General features: G+C 43.7%; 1 protein-coding gene across 8 annotated transcripts in view; it reads left to right on the top strand.

Moving 5' to 3' along the window:
* The window catches only part of ahcyl2b (adenosylhomocysteinase like 2b), a 134,708-nt gene that overhangs the window by 33,952 nt on the left and 85,798 nt on the right, over positions 1 to 14,958 (top strand). The gene's annotated exons all lie outside the window — the stretch shown is intronic.

Raw genomic sequence — 14,958 nt, 5'->3', positions numbered from 1 at the left:
GACGTGGATATAAATTTTGAAGAGTATTAGATCTTATTTAAATAAGAAAGCATTATGATCTGAAATACCCCGTTTCTTCTTTGTCCCACCCACCAGGAAAGCTTGAAGTGAACAAATTGTATTATTTTAATGGTATCTTAAATTATTTGTTTTGTTCACTTTTTTTTTGTTTTAAATTTAGAGTACCCAATTATTTGTTTTTCCAATTGAGGGGCAATTTGGCATGACCAATCCACCTAACCTGCACATCTTTGGGTTGTGGGGGTGCAGCCCACATAGACATGGGGAGAATATGCAATCTCTACACGGACAGTGACCCAGGGCTGGGATTCGAACATGGGTCCTCGGGGCTGCAGTCCCAGTGCTAACCCCTGTGCCACATGTCGCCCCTATTTTTTGTTTTTTAAAATAAATTTAGGGTACCCAATTTTCTTTTCCAATTAAGGCGCAATTTAGCATGGCCATTCCACCTACCCTCACCATCTTTGGGTTATGGGAATGAGATATGTTTTGTTTGAATTGGTCAGTGCAAGCTTGGAATAAATAACATGAAATGTAGGAAACTCAGCGCTATTCTTGCAGTGTCTCATGATTTATTTTTAAAGCAGTTTCAATGCAAGGGATTTGCTACTTAAATAAAATGCAGTAAAGGCTTAGAATGCTCTTAAGGATTGTAACTGAACCAGAAGACCTGCATTTCTTTTGGCACAGCTGTATAAACTAGCTGTTTCATTAGACTTTGATATACTGAAATGGCTAGGTAGTCTGAGATTATTCTGATTTACTAGACTTCTCCGCGGGGAACCAACATGAATCATCCAGCATAGGTCATGTAACAATTTTGTTTTGCCAACTGGGAAGAGACCAAGAAACGTTTTAAAATTAAATAGTAAAATGAGTGCTTTGGGGTCCTGGATTCAATAAGCACTCCCATGTATTAGTAGCATCATCAGTTGGCACAAACAAAATTGTGACAACACCTATGTTTGATTGAAAAATTTAAACCATATGAAGTTCAAAAACTGGATGACCTAGAGTTGTATTTCAAATTTACGGCAAACAAGGAGGCCATTCAGACCATCGAGTCCATGTTGGCACCCCGCACAGCAACCTAGTAAGTCTGAATCCCTGCTTGATCCCACTAGCCTGCAGTTTATTCCCTTCAAGTGCCCATCCAATTTCCTATTGAAATCATTGGATGTTTCTGCTTCCGCCACCCTTGTGGGCAGTGAGTTCTGGGTCATTACCACTCCCTGTGGTAATTCTTCCTCATCTCTTGTCCAAAATCTTAAATCTGTCTCCCCCTAGTCCTGACATGGGTTGTCCCAACGTCGCCTTCATCCTGGGAGTCCTTGTAATCCGGCCATTGAAACTCAAATGTGGCCTTCAATTTTTAGGCCTCTTGGAGTTTGAAGCATTGGCAGTACCAGACTGCCAAATGTCATAATTTAGAGGCCTGTGGGTTCAGACTGTGATTGCGACCTAGACCCCAGAATAGAATCCTGATATTGGTTACTTTAAATTAATTAACCATGCTACCTTCTTACTAATGGGGTTTCGGGGAATCCTTTTGGATGCTTTTAGAGGAACGTGCATAGTTTGTCAAAAGCATGAGGCACGGACTGATTCTTAGTTTTCAAGTTCAGGTTCTTTTCTGTACCAGTGGTTGCTTTTCGCTATCTTCAGCTTGTGTTTGTCTCCACTTACCTTTGAAACACTGGGAGAATGTGCAAACTCCACATAGACAGTCACCCATTGAACCCAGGTCCCTGGCGCTGTGAGGCAGCAGTGCTAACCCCAATGTTATTTGTTTATCAACTCCCTCATCTTTCAGACGGTGATGGTACTAGGATTATTTTTTTTCATTTCCCAGCATGTGAAAGTTTATTTTCAATCCAAGTCAGCACCAAGCTTCAGATTGGATCTCCTCAAAGGAATTTTTCAGCTCCTGACCATTATGGTTTGACCCTGTTACGTTCTTACCAAGCATAACTTGGGCAAAGTAAAGATTAGCCTTCTGGACCAGGAGTACATGTTCAGCGTATGTACACAATCTATTCCCTGCCAGATCAGAGCACCAGATGCAACAGATTGGAACTGTCATGCTCTGTACTGCCCAGATACATGAAAAATGCTTGGAAGATCAAGTCATTGATTCATGCCTCAACACCACTCTGCTTATCAACTTGTGCCTGAGCTCTTCAAGTCCATGTTGGCCAGTAGCTCCGGTTTTTCATTAGGGACAGTGTGCTCTTTCTGTGCTAAATTTCCAGCATATTGAGTAAATGAATCTTTGGCTAGATTTCTCTTGTGTACTTTAAGAACTCCAAGGTGGGATTTGGGAGTCTTGCATGTCTGAATGTTGGTGTGCTCTGTTATACTGCTACATGGCTATTGATTTTAACCCAGGCTCACTGTTGCGCACACAGTGCACGGGGGCAGCACGGTAGCATTGTGGATAGCACAATTGCTTCATAGCTCCAGGGTCCCAGGTTCGATTCCGGCTTGGGACATTGTCTGTGCGGAGTCTGCACATCCTCCCCGTGTGTGCGTGGGTTTTCTCCGGGTACTCCGGTTTCCTTCCACAGTCCAAAGATGTGCAGGTTAGGTGGATTGGCCATGATAAATTGCCCTTAGTGTCCAAAATTGCCCTTAGTGTTGGGTGGGGTTGGGTGAGGTTACTGGGTTATGGGGATAGGGTGGAGGTGTTGACCTTGGGTAGGGTGCTCTTTCCAAGAGCCGGTGCGGACTCGATGGGCCGAATGGCCTCCTTCTGCACTGTAAATTCTATGTAAAAACAACAGTTGTGGGCCAAATGATAATGTGTAGATTGGACATGCAAGGCTATTGTCACAATATCGCCATACAATTCATAGCCTTCATTTGCACTGTAGGGATTCTATGAATTGTATGGCGATATTGTGACAATAGCCTTGCATGTCCAATCTACACATTATCATTTGGCCCACAACTGTTGTTTTTACATAGAATTTACAGTGCAGAAGGAGGCCATTCGGCCCATCGAGTCTGCACCGGCTCTTGGAAAGAGCACCCTACCCAAGGTCATGTGGAGTTTTCATGTGCCCCCAGTGTCTGCGTGGGTTTCCTCAGGGTGTCCCGGTTCCCTCCCACAGTCCAAAGAAGCGCAGGTTAGGTGGATTGGCCATGCTAAATTGCCCCTTAGTCCAAAGATGGTTTGGGGGTTGGGATGATAGGGCAGGTGACTGGGCCTAGGTGGAGTGCTCTTTTAGAGGGGCAGTGCGGACTCGACAGCCTTCTTTTGCACTGTAGGGATTCTGTCGAATCCCATGCCACAGGGATCCATGCTATATGAATGATTTGGACGAGGGGAGTGAATACCCTATTGCCAAGTTTGTGGGTGATACAAAAATAGGTGGGAAGGCGAGTGGTAAGGGTAACATACAGAATCTACAGCGGGATATAGATTGGTTAGGTGAGTGGGCAAAAACTTAGCAAATGGAATATAATGTAGGAAAATGTGACCTTGTGCACTTTGGTAGGAATAATAAAGGAGCTGAATATTATTTAAATGGAGAAAGACTGCAAAAAAACTGCAGCACACAGGAATTTGGGGGTCTTTATTCATAAATTGCAAAAAGCTAGCCTGCACGTTTGCAGGTAATTGGGAAGGCAAAGGGAATGTTGTTGTTTATTTCAAAGGCAATGGAGTATAAAAATACTAATACTAAAACTATACAAGGCACTAGTTAGACCGCACCTGGAATACTGTGAATAGTTTAGGTCCCAAGATATACTGACATTGGAGGCAGTCTGGAGAAGGTTCTCCAGGTTGATCCTGGGTATGGAGGGATTTTCTTATGAGAAGAGGTTGAGTAGATTGGGCTATACTCATTGGAGTTTAAAAGAAGGAGAGGAGACCTTATTGAGATATAGGATCTGAGGGGCTTGACAAGGTAGATGCTGAGAGGTTGTTTCCCCTTGTGAGAGTCTAGGATCAGAGGGCATAATCTCAGGGAAGGGGTCGCCCATTTAAGACCGAGATGAGGAGGATTTCTTTCTCTCCGAGGATATTGAATCTGTGGAATTCTTTATTGCAGAGGGCTGTGGAGGCTGGGCAGTTAAATATGTTCAAGGCTGAGATACAGATTTTTAATCAGTAAGGGAATCAAGAGTTATGGAGATAAATTATGATCTCATTGGCAGGGCAGACCTGATGGGCTGAGTGGCCTACGTCTGCTCCTGCTTCTTGTGGTCTTATGGAGATTTTGCTAAATCCAATTATTATTGATTCTGATTTCTGTGACTTGTTGTATGTACCTAGCTGAACATGAATGCTGTCTGACCTTGGCTGCCACATTTGTTTGGGGGAAGAGAAGGTGCCTGCTGGAAGTTATTGCTTCATCATATTTATCCTTGATTCTTTTGATAAGAATATTTGTGGTTAGGGAGACAGAGTTTTAAATACAACAACTTGTGGAATATTTTTATTTGTGCCTGCCTGATTTTTACAAAGCCACTTGAAGAAAGTTTTGGTTAGGGAGTAAATACAATTCTATTAGAGAGAGTCGGTTAATCCTGGTTCAGTAAATTGAGGACAAATCTTTATTTGCTGTAAATTTGATATTGCCTATCATAGGTAGAACTTGGCTTTTCTCTAAAATGGATAGCATTCTTTGTTACTTGTGTTTCTAAGTAGCTTTGAAAGTGCACCAAGCTTCTTAGAGCTGTCTGCTGTAATTGTAGAAGCAAACTTAACGGGGTCTTAAAACCCAGCTTTAAATGGCCTGACATTTTTTGAGGAAAAATCTTTTAATTTTATTTTAGAAACCTTGCAAAATTTGTCTTAATAGTTTAGTTTTGACCATTGAAGGTGTTAATTCTGTACTGGAGTCAAATCTGAGAGATGGAGGTTTGGAAATCAACCATTGCCACTTTTGAAGTCCCTCACTGGAGGGTGAGTGATGTAAAATGTTTCCGCTGTATGTATTTTATTCTGTGATGTGGATGGATTATCCAAGATGACCCACTTTTAGAGGACAAATTGTCAACACCAAATTTTGCAGTGTTCCTCGGACTTCTGAGGTTGGTGAAATCTTTGCACTATATCCACTTGTACTATGAAGATCACCCAGCATGAATTTGTAGATTTGGGCTTGTATTTCAAACTATATGACAATAGGCTTTGCTTCAAATGGTCATGGTCTTGTCACCAGTTTGTTGTGATAAATTAAGGACATTACACCAGATAGTATATAGTAAGAAGTCTTACAACTCCAGGTTGAAGTCCAACAGATTTGTTTGGAATCGCTAACTTTCGGAGCGTAGCTCCTTCATCAGGTGAGTCCCTCTTTCACACATGGGTAACATTCACCACTGTGAAAACGAAAACCTATTTCAGAAGTGAGACACCTGCTTTCTGTTTGGGCCATGTATTGTCATTGAAATACCTTTTGCAAATTGTACATTTATGTGCCATATCATGCAAGTAGTTCTACTTTACAAGTGTTATTACCTCTTGCATATTCGTGTGAGATAGCCAACCATTTGTAGAATCTTTTTATTTACTGGGCTCATTGTGTACCTTGTTGAGGAGGATGGGAGTGCTGCTGTGGCCAGGGCCCGGAGGGTTGTTCCTTTACAGGATGCCGCCTCCATTTGTACCCAATCTGTGTTGGGTTCTTGTGCCCATCTCCGCCCTTTTTCTGCCGTTGCTGCCTAGTGGTAGTATTGTAGGTTCGGTAGAGCCAGGCCCCTTCTGACTTTCCCTCTTTGCAGTGTCGGTTTGGGAAGTCATTTTCCATGTTTATGACACCCACCTCTTCTCTCACTCGCCCCTATCCCATGCTGTCAAATTGCTTGCCTGACAGCCTGTTTTGGCTGAATGTCTGTTTCTTCTAGCTAAACATTCTGAAGGCCAAAGTTAAAGTCTTTGGTTTCTACTGCACTCTCTACCCATATAACTAAGCCTGTCCATATAACTTAAGCCACACTCCGATTGACCAGACTTTTGCAACCTTGGCATCCTTTTTGATCCAGTGTTGTAATTTCAATCCCATATTCTGTCCATCACAAGAGTGCCTACATCTTCCTCCATTTCATTCTGTTTCTGCCCGTACTTCAGCCCATCTGCTGAAATCATTACCAATGCTTTTGTCATTTTCAGATTTGACTGTTCCATCGTTCCTCTGGCTGGCCTCCTTCACCCTCTGAAAACTTAAGCTCATCTAAAATTCTGCTGCTTTATCCTATCCTGCTCAACCATTACATCTGCTCTTGTTGACTCGTGGTCCCCCAACACTTCAAATTTAAAATGTCGATGTTAAAATCTTTTCATGGCCCCACCTATCTCTTTATTCCCCAGATTCACATTTCACTGAACCGCCCCCCCCCCCCCCCCCCCCCCCGCGCTTCTTTAAAACTTTAAAGGCAAGCCTATCTGACCAAGCTATCCTTTGTCTTGGCATCCATTTTGCCCATATGATTCTATGAAGCTCATGGAGCATTTTATTTTTGCAAGTCTGCGTTATTGAGCTCTCCTGACTTAGATGATGATTAGTGCAGCTAACTCCAATAGGAGACTTCCTCCCAAATGAATCAGTTTTCCACTGCTTTCTGTTGAGTAATTGTGTACAGCACATGATAAATAAGTACTCATTAATTTAATTTTTCTCTTTGAGAAATATCAAATGCTCAGCAGTTGTAGATTACAATGTTATAGCACATACCACATTGACTTTTTGCCCTCAGCAGCAGCAATGGGCTTTGTGCTCTCTTTTCACTTGCGTGCAAGTCATTATAACTCACACATTTGAAATGTGTATTCTGAAAGAGCAACTGTAACTGATTATTATAGAGCTTTTCTAAGATATTTCCCTGTGAGCCAAATGGTTGATTTGGGAGGGAGCTAGTCTGAATGAGATTGTTTTCTTGTCTCTGTAAGCTCCTAATAAAACATCCTCTGGGAAAACATGACCATAATGCAATTAAATTCTTTATTAAGTTTGAAAGTAACATGCTCCAGTTCCAAACAAACATCTTAAACAAAGTCAATTACTTGGGTAAAAGGGGAGAGCTATCTACGGTTGATTGGATAAATACGTTTAAAAACTATGGCAGTAAATAAACAGTGGAAAACATTTAAAGAAACTATTTTTGTTCCAACAAAAATGCACTCCATTAAAAAGAAACAAAAACCCAGCAAGAAAGCTCCGTCCGTACTTACCCAAGATGTTAAAGGTAGTATTAGATTAAAAGAAGCTTATAATGTTGCAAAGAATAGTAGTAACCTGAGGATGAGAACATATGAACAAAGAAACATATGAATTAAGAGCAGGAGTAGGCCAATCAGCCCCATCGAAACTGCTCCACCATTTGATACGATCTTGGCTGATCTGATTGTGACCTCAACTCTTCTTTCCTGCCTACCTCCTGTAACTGTCCACTCTTGATTGACAGGTGAGTCAATTTAACTCGGCTGTAAAAAGATTCAATGACTACTGCTCTCTGGGGAAGAGAATCCCACGGACTAAAGACCGTCAGAAAAGAAAAATTCATCTCCATCTTAAATGGCAGAACCCTTATTTTTAAACTAAGCACCCTGGTTTTAGCCTGTCTCACAAAGAGGAAAACATCTCTCAGCATTTACCTTGTCAAGTCCCCATATGATCTTATTTGTTTCAATAACAAATTTGAATTTTATTCTTTTTTAAAAATCTTATGTATCATAAGTATATTCTCGGCCTAGGACCAAATATCTGTAAAACCTCCAAATCCAGCGCACGTCCTGTTCCAAACTTCCCGGATATGGGGTCTGGTACCTCCTGGGACGAGAGGGTTATCTTATGAGGGAAACATTGGACAGGTTGGGCCTGTGCCTGCTGAAGTTTAGAAGACTAGCATGGGGGATGAGAAAATGACAGAGAAGTTGAATAAATATTTTGTCTGTCTTATCTTCTCAGTGAAAGGCGCAAGTTGCAGACCAGAAATAGAGCGTAACGAAGGGACTAATAAACTGAGGAACTTGAGGTAATTAACATCAGGAAAACGTATTGGTGGAACCTAACTGCCTAAAAGCTGGCATATCTCCTGGACCTAGTGGTCTACATGCTAGGTTTCTAAAATAGGTAGTTAGTGGATGCACTGATTATGATTTTCAGGGGCTACATTTTTGTTTCGACTAACTCCTTTATTAGGGAATGCAGACATATGGTAATTTTATTTGTGTTGAATTTTATTTTGGTATTTTCATTTTTAGATAGCACAAATACCAAACAGACTCATGTATATAATTAAATATCTTGGGGCAGCACGGTGGCGCAGTGAGTAGCACTGCTGCCTCACGGCGCTGAGGCCTCGGGTTCGATCCCAGCTCTGGGTCACTGTCTGTGTGGAGTTTGCACATTCTCCCCGTGTTTGCGTGGGTTTCACCCCTACAACCCAAAGATGTGCAGGCTAGGTGGATTGACCATGCTAAATTGCCCCTTAATTGGAAAAAATAAATTGGGTACTCTTTTTATTAAAAAAAAATGTTTTAAAAATAATTAAATATCTTATTCCTCATGAAAAATTCAAGTTCTTTACTATGCAAGCTGTTAGTATGAAATTAGACAGACTTGGGTGCACTAGGATAATTGCACACTAATGTAATAGTAACAACCGACCAATATCCTGTCAGATCTGTACCATCACTGCTTACTACTGTGGTATGTACTTCCTGCTTACTAACCATCTCACTAGTCTTGGCCTTTCAGCTAAGATCAAGCCCAAGATCAGGTTCAATGCCGTTTCTTGTCAGCTTGGATCATGTATGCCTCTTGTGTGACCACAAATTGGATTCAATATGAATTTGAATGTGTTTTTGGAGCAAGCAAGAAGATGGATTAAGGGCTTGCCTGTCCACACTGTGCATTGGCTTTGTAACTTCAAGAAAGGAATAAAATTAGAAAGAAAATCTCGCTGGTTTCTGCTCACTGTTCCTCCCCACCCCAGTTCCCTTACCAACTCGCTTGTTGCTTCCTGTGCACCAGCCTTCTCTGTGCCTTGCTCGTTGCCCTTCTACTGAGACTTCATTGAGGGAAGGAGTGGGCTGGAAGAGGGTAGGCGGGAGCAAATCAGGAGTCCCAGAGAACATGAGGAAGGTTGGGAGGTCAGAAGGGCCTGTAAGCTGGTGTGAGTCAGGAGTGGGAATGAACAAAGGGGGTTGTGGTCTGGTGGTGGTCGCAGTGGCGCAATAGTCATGGCGAGCAAAGTGGAGGAGTGCTACATAGTTACAGCAGGTTTCTGTGAGGTTGAATATCTTGGGTTACAGGAAGATATAGACTGGATGGTCAAATGGGCGGATAAGTGGCAGATGGAATTTAACCCTGAAAAGTGAGAGGTGATACACTTTGGAAAGAGAAATTTGACAACAAAGTATTCCATGAATGGTATGACAGTGAGAAGCTCTGAGGTACAAAGGGACCGTGGCATTTTGTCCATAGATCTCTGAAGGTGAGAGGGCAGGTTAATAGGGTGGTGGAAAAAGGCATATGGGACCGTTGCCGTTATCAATCGAGGCATAGATTACAAAAGCAGGGAGGTCATGTTGGAGCTGTATAAAACTTTGGTGAGGCCACAGCTGGAATACTGTGTGTAATTCTGGTTGCCACATTATAGGAAGGATGTGATTGCACTAGAGGGGTTGCAGAGGCGATTCACCAGGATGTTGCCTGGGATGGAACATTTAAGTTATGAAAAGCGGTTGGATAGGCTTTGGGTTGCTTTCACTAGAGCAAAGAAGACTGAGGGGCGACCTGATCGAGGTGTACAAAATTGAGGGACATGGACAAGGGTGGATAGGGAGCAGTTGTTCCGGTTAGTTGAAGGGTCAGTCGTGAGGGGGCACAAGTTCAAGGTGATACTTGGCTAACGGCAGGAGGTTTAGGGGGAAATGTGAGGGAAAACATTTTAACCCGAGGGTGGTGATGGTTGGAATGCGCTGACTGAGGTGGGTTGCTTCATGTTCTTTTAAAAAGTACCTGGATGAGCACTTGACACATCATAACATTCAAGGCAATGGGCCCAGTGCTGGCAAATGGAATTAGGTAGGTAGCTCAGGTGTTTTTCATGTGTCGGTGCAGACTTGATGGGCTGAAGGGCCTCTTTACTGTATTTGCTGTGATTCTATTTTGGAGCTTTTGAGGGCTAGGTTTTTCCACCAACCCTTTGTACTTTGAGCCAATGGTCTATGTTGAATTATTCAAATACTGTGAACATCACTGCTGAATTTGATTCTGCACACTTTTAGCAGGGTTTGCTAGAATGTAATCATGAGGAGGAGGTTAAGACCAGGGGAAAATGCTGATCATGACAAAACTCATTGACCTGAATGCTGAGTGCTATTGATCCTGAATATTGAAAACACACAGCCTGTGTTAACCAGAGTGGAATATAAAAGATCATAAGACATAGGAGCTGAATTAGGCCATTCGGCCCATCGAGTCTGCTCCCCCATTCAATCATGACAGATATTTTCTCATCCCCATTCTCCTGCCTTCTCCCCATAACCCCTGATCCCCTTACTAACCAAGAACCTATCTATCTCTGTCTTAAGGATGCTCAGTGATTTGGCCTCCACAGCCTTCTGCGGCAAAGAGTTCCACAGATTCACCACCCTCTGGCTGAAGAAATTCCTCCTCATCTCTGTTTTAAAGGATCGTCCCTTTAGTCTGAGTTGGTGTCCTCTGGTTCTAGTTTTTCCTACAAGTGGAAACATCCTCTCCACGTCCACTCTATCTAGGCCTCGCAGTATCCTGCAAGTTTCAATAACATCCCCCTCATCCTTCTAAACTCCCAACGAGTACAGAGACAGTCCTCAATCGTTCCTCATACGACAAGTTCTTCATTCCAGGGATCATTCTTGTAAACCTCCTCTGGACCCTTTCCAAGGCCAGCACTTTCTTCCTTGGATACGGGGCCCAAAACTGCTCACGATACTCCAAATAGGATCTGACCAGAGCCTTATAAAGTCTCAGAAGTACCTCCCTGGTCTTGTATTCTAGCCCTCTTGACATGAATGTTGATATTGCATTTGCCGCCTTAACTGCCGACTGAACCTGCATGTTAACCTTAAGAGAATCATGAACAAGGACTCCTAAGTCACTTTGTGCTTCTGATTTCCTAAGCATTTCCCCATTTAGAAAATAGTCTATGCCTAAATTCCTCCTTCCAAAGTGCATAACCTCACACTTTTCCACATTGTATTTCATTTGCCACTTCATTGCCCACTCTCCTAGCTTGTCCAAATCCTTCTGCAGCCCCCTTGCTTCCTCAACACTACCTGTCCATCTACAGATATTTTTGTAATACTTTTTAAACCTCTCTCTGTTTATTCACCTTTTGGAATAGCAGGGGTCTGATGTCAACTGTGATCTCCATGAAAGGAAGGAGGCGAATCAATGGACACAATCATTTTTCTTTTCCTCCCACATATCCATATAGGGTGAACTGTGTGGGATTATAGTACACAGACCAACAGCCGCTATATTTGCTCTCTGGTCTATGCTGAGTTTGCTGATATCAGCTGTTTCAGCAATTAGGAAGCTATGATTCACTACCAGATCACCTAAAAGACAGCGATATTAACTGCAACCCTGATTTTTTACCCTAATAGTCCAGCTCTGGAGGAATTCACCTGTGATGTCCTCTGCCGTTGAGTTGTCCATTGGTACTTGCTGACTGCACTCCAGCATAAAGAATGGCTGGAAGCGTGAAAGGGGGATGTTGACATCTGTGGGGCAGTAGTCCTGCAAGGATCTGTGCTTTACAGAGAGAAGGGATATTGGCTGTATGGTTTATTCACTGGCATGCCCAGTTCTAGTTAAGAAAGGTGTTGGGATCAGTGCGATCTAATTTTTGTTCAGTATGTTTTTGCTGTTGAGAGTCAGTATGATTGGAATTTTCCCCCAAGTATTATATTCCTTAATTTAAATATGAAAGCACAAATTATATGAGGACAAAATCTATTGTTAATTATCAATGAATGAATCATTATTTTTTGACAAGTGTTGGTAACCAGATTCTTATGCTGGTGTTGAATTCTCATCCTGATAGTGAAACTTCCTTCCATGGATGATAACTAGTTTGATCACTATCTTTCTCATGTCAGTCGGGCCAGAGTTGTATTCCCAGTCTTGGTATAATAATTGTTATTGCTTTATTTTTTCAAATAGATGGCTTGGTTTTCCAATCAAAAGAAAACTTCTGAATTTGTATGCTAGCTACTTACTGCAATTAATTTTCCTCCTTTTTTTTTGTTCATAGCTCCTCTTGCAAATGTTCAGTTCTGGAATACACTTGACCTCTGTTGATAGAAAATGGTGCTGCAATCAAATATTTTTACCTCTAACCTGTGACCAGGCTGTGGTCTCGGTATTATATACACCTACCACTGTCCTATATTCATGTTAATTGCCTTCATACATCTGGATATTGTTACTTAAAGCAAATTTTTCTTTCTTGCCTCTCTTGGAGTATAGTAAAAGAGCGAATTCATCTGATTAATCAACTTGCCACTAGGTCCGGACCGCACATTGGCGCGGTGGTTAGCACTGCCGCCTCACGGCGCTGAGGTCCCAGGTTCGATCCCGCCTCTGGGTCACTGTCCATGTGGAGTTTGCGCATTCTCCCCGCGTTTGTGTGGGATTCGCCCCCACAACCCAAAGATGTGCAGGGTAGGTGGATTGGCCATGCTAAATTGCCCCTTAATTGGAAAAAATTAATTGGGTACTCTAAATTTATTTTTAAAATCTTAACACTAGGTCTGACATTAGTTTGAGCCCTAATGTTTATTACCTTCCAGTTCCCACTTGCTTAAACATTATTCCAACATTATTTAATGATGTCTGTCCCTTTCGGGATAATTTTCTCCTGGACTTGTGGTCCCTAAAATTGTTACAAGGCTATTTAATTAAGATTTTTTTTTTTTGTATTTGAGAGGGAAATTCCTCATTACACAAACCTTTCTTTATTATTGTTTTTAAAATTAGTTGTTTGTTGACATGTTCGACAATATCTACTGGTTTTCAAATAATTCTGATTAAAACTAATAAAATAGGGGAGCTGGTAGAAGGGCTGGGGGCCCTGATCGGGTTGGAAGAGATAGTGGAGGGCTTGAAGGCCATGCAGTTGGGTAAGGCCCCGGGACCGGATGGGTACCCAGCGGAATTCTATAAAGGGTTCTCCGGGATATTGGGATCGGTGCTAATGAAGGTGTTTAATGAGGCAAGGGAAAGGGGGGGTTCTGCCCCAGACAATGTCACAGGCCACGATTTCACTTATCTTGAACGGGACAAGAACCCGGAGAGAGAGCACTGAGTCTTGTTGTATGCTGACAACCTGCTTCTGTATGTTTCAGATCCAATTGAGGGGATGGAAGAAATCATGGTAATTGTTGGGGAATTCGGACGGTTTTCGGGGTATAAGCTTAATATGGGGAAGAGCGAGATGTTTGCGGTCCAGGCGAGGGGTTTGGAGAGGCGACTGGGGGAACTGCCGCTTAGATTGGTAGGGGACAGTTTCAGGTACCTAGGTATCCAGTTGGCGCGGGATTGGGACCGGCTACATAAATTGAACTTGGCCCGGTTGGTGGATCAGATAAAAGATGATTTCCGGAGATGGGATGCGCTCCCGTTGTCTCTAGCTGGTAGAGTCCAAACGGTGAAAGTGACGGTCCTCCCGAGATTCCTGTTTGTATTTCAATGTCTCCCCATCTTCATTCCGCGTCCCTTTTTTCAGCGGGTCAATAAAGTTATAGCGGGCTTCGTATGGGGGGGGCAAGTCCCCGCGAATGAGGAGGATAATGCTGGAGCGGAGTTGGGGAGTGGGAGGGCTGGCGCTGCCGAACTTTAGCAATTATTACTGGGCGGCTAACATAGCAATGATTAGGAAGTGGCTGGTGGGGAGGGGTAGGCATGGGTGCATATGGAGGCGGTTTCTTGCATGGGCACAAGTTTGGGGGCGCTGGTAACTGCGCCTCTGCCGTTCCCGCCGGCGTGGTACTCCACCAGCCCCGTGGTGCTGGCGGCCTTGAGAGTCTGGGGGCAATGGAGGAGACATGTGGGAGCATCGGGCTCGTCCCCAATTTGCGATAAGCACCGGTTTGTCCAAGGGAGGATGGACGGGGGGGTTCCGAATATGGCGGAGAGTGGGGATTGAGAGGATGGGGGACTTGTTTACAGAGGGGAGCTTTCCGAGTAGGAGCGCGCTGGAGGAGAAGTTTGCATTGGGGGGGGGAACGAATTTCGATATCTGCAGGTGCGGGACTTTCTGCGTAGACGGGAACCAACCTTCCCACTCCTGCCGCTAAGGGGGATTCAGGATAAGGTGGTTTCTAGAGGATGGATAGGTGAGGGGAGCGTTTCTGACATTTATAAGGAGCTTATGGGATCAGAGGATGCGCAGACAAAGGAGCTGAAGCGAAAGTGGGGGGGAGAGATAGAGGAGGGCCTTTGGGCGGACACGTTGAGTCGAGTCAACGCGACCGCAACTTGTGCCAGGCTCGGCCTGGTTCAATTCAAGGTCGTGCACCGGGTGGCTCACATGACAGTGGCCCGGATGAGCAGATTCTTTGGGGTGGAGGACAGGTGCGCAAAATGTGCGGGAGGGCCAGCGAACCATGTCCACATGTTCTGGGCATGTCCAAAGCTGAGGGGATTTTGGCAGGTGTTTGCTGACATCATGTCCAAGGTATTAAATGCAAGGGTGGCATTGGGTCCAGAGGTGGCGATTTTTGCGGTGTCGCAGGATCCGGGAATCCAGGAGGAGAAAGAGGCAGACGTTCTGGCCTTTACTTCCCTGGTAGCCCGGAGGCGGATATTACTAGCATGGAGGTACTCTAGGCCCCCGAACCCTGGTAGCCCGGAGGCGGATATTACTAGCATGGAGGGACTCAAGCCCCCCAAAATTCGGAGACCTGGACATGGCTGGCTTTCTCTGCCT

The sequence above is a fragment of the Scyliorhinus torazame genome, chromosome 13 (assembly GCF_047496885.1).
Source record: "Scyliorhinus torazame isolate Kashiwa2021f chromosome 13, sScyTor2.1, whole genome shotgun sequence".
Lineage (NCBI taxonomy): Eukaryota > Metazoa > Chordata > Chondrichthyes > Carcharhiniformes > Scyliorhinidae > Scyliorhinus > Scyliorhinus torazame.
This window is presented reverse-complemented; position numbering and strand designations above follow the sequence as displayed.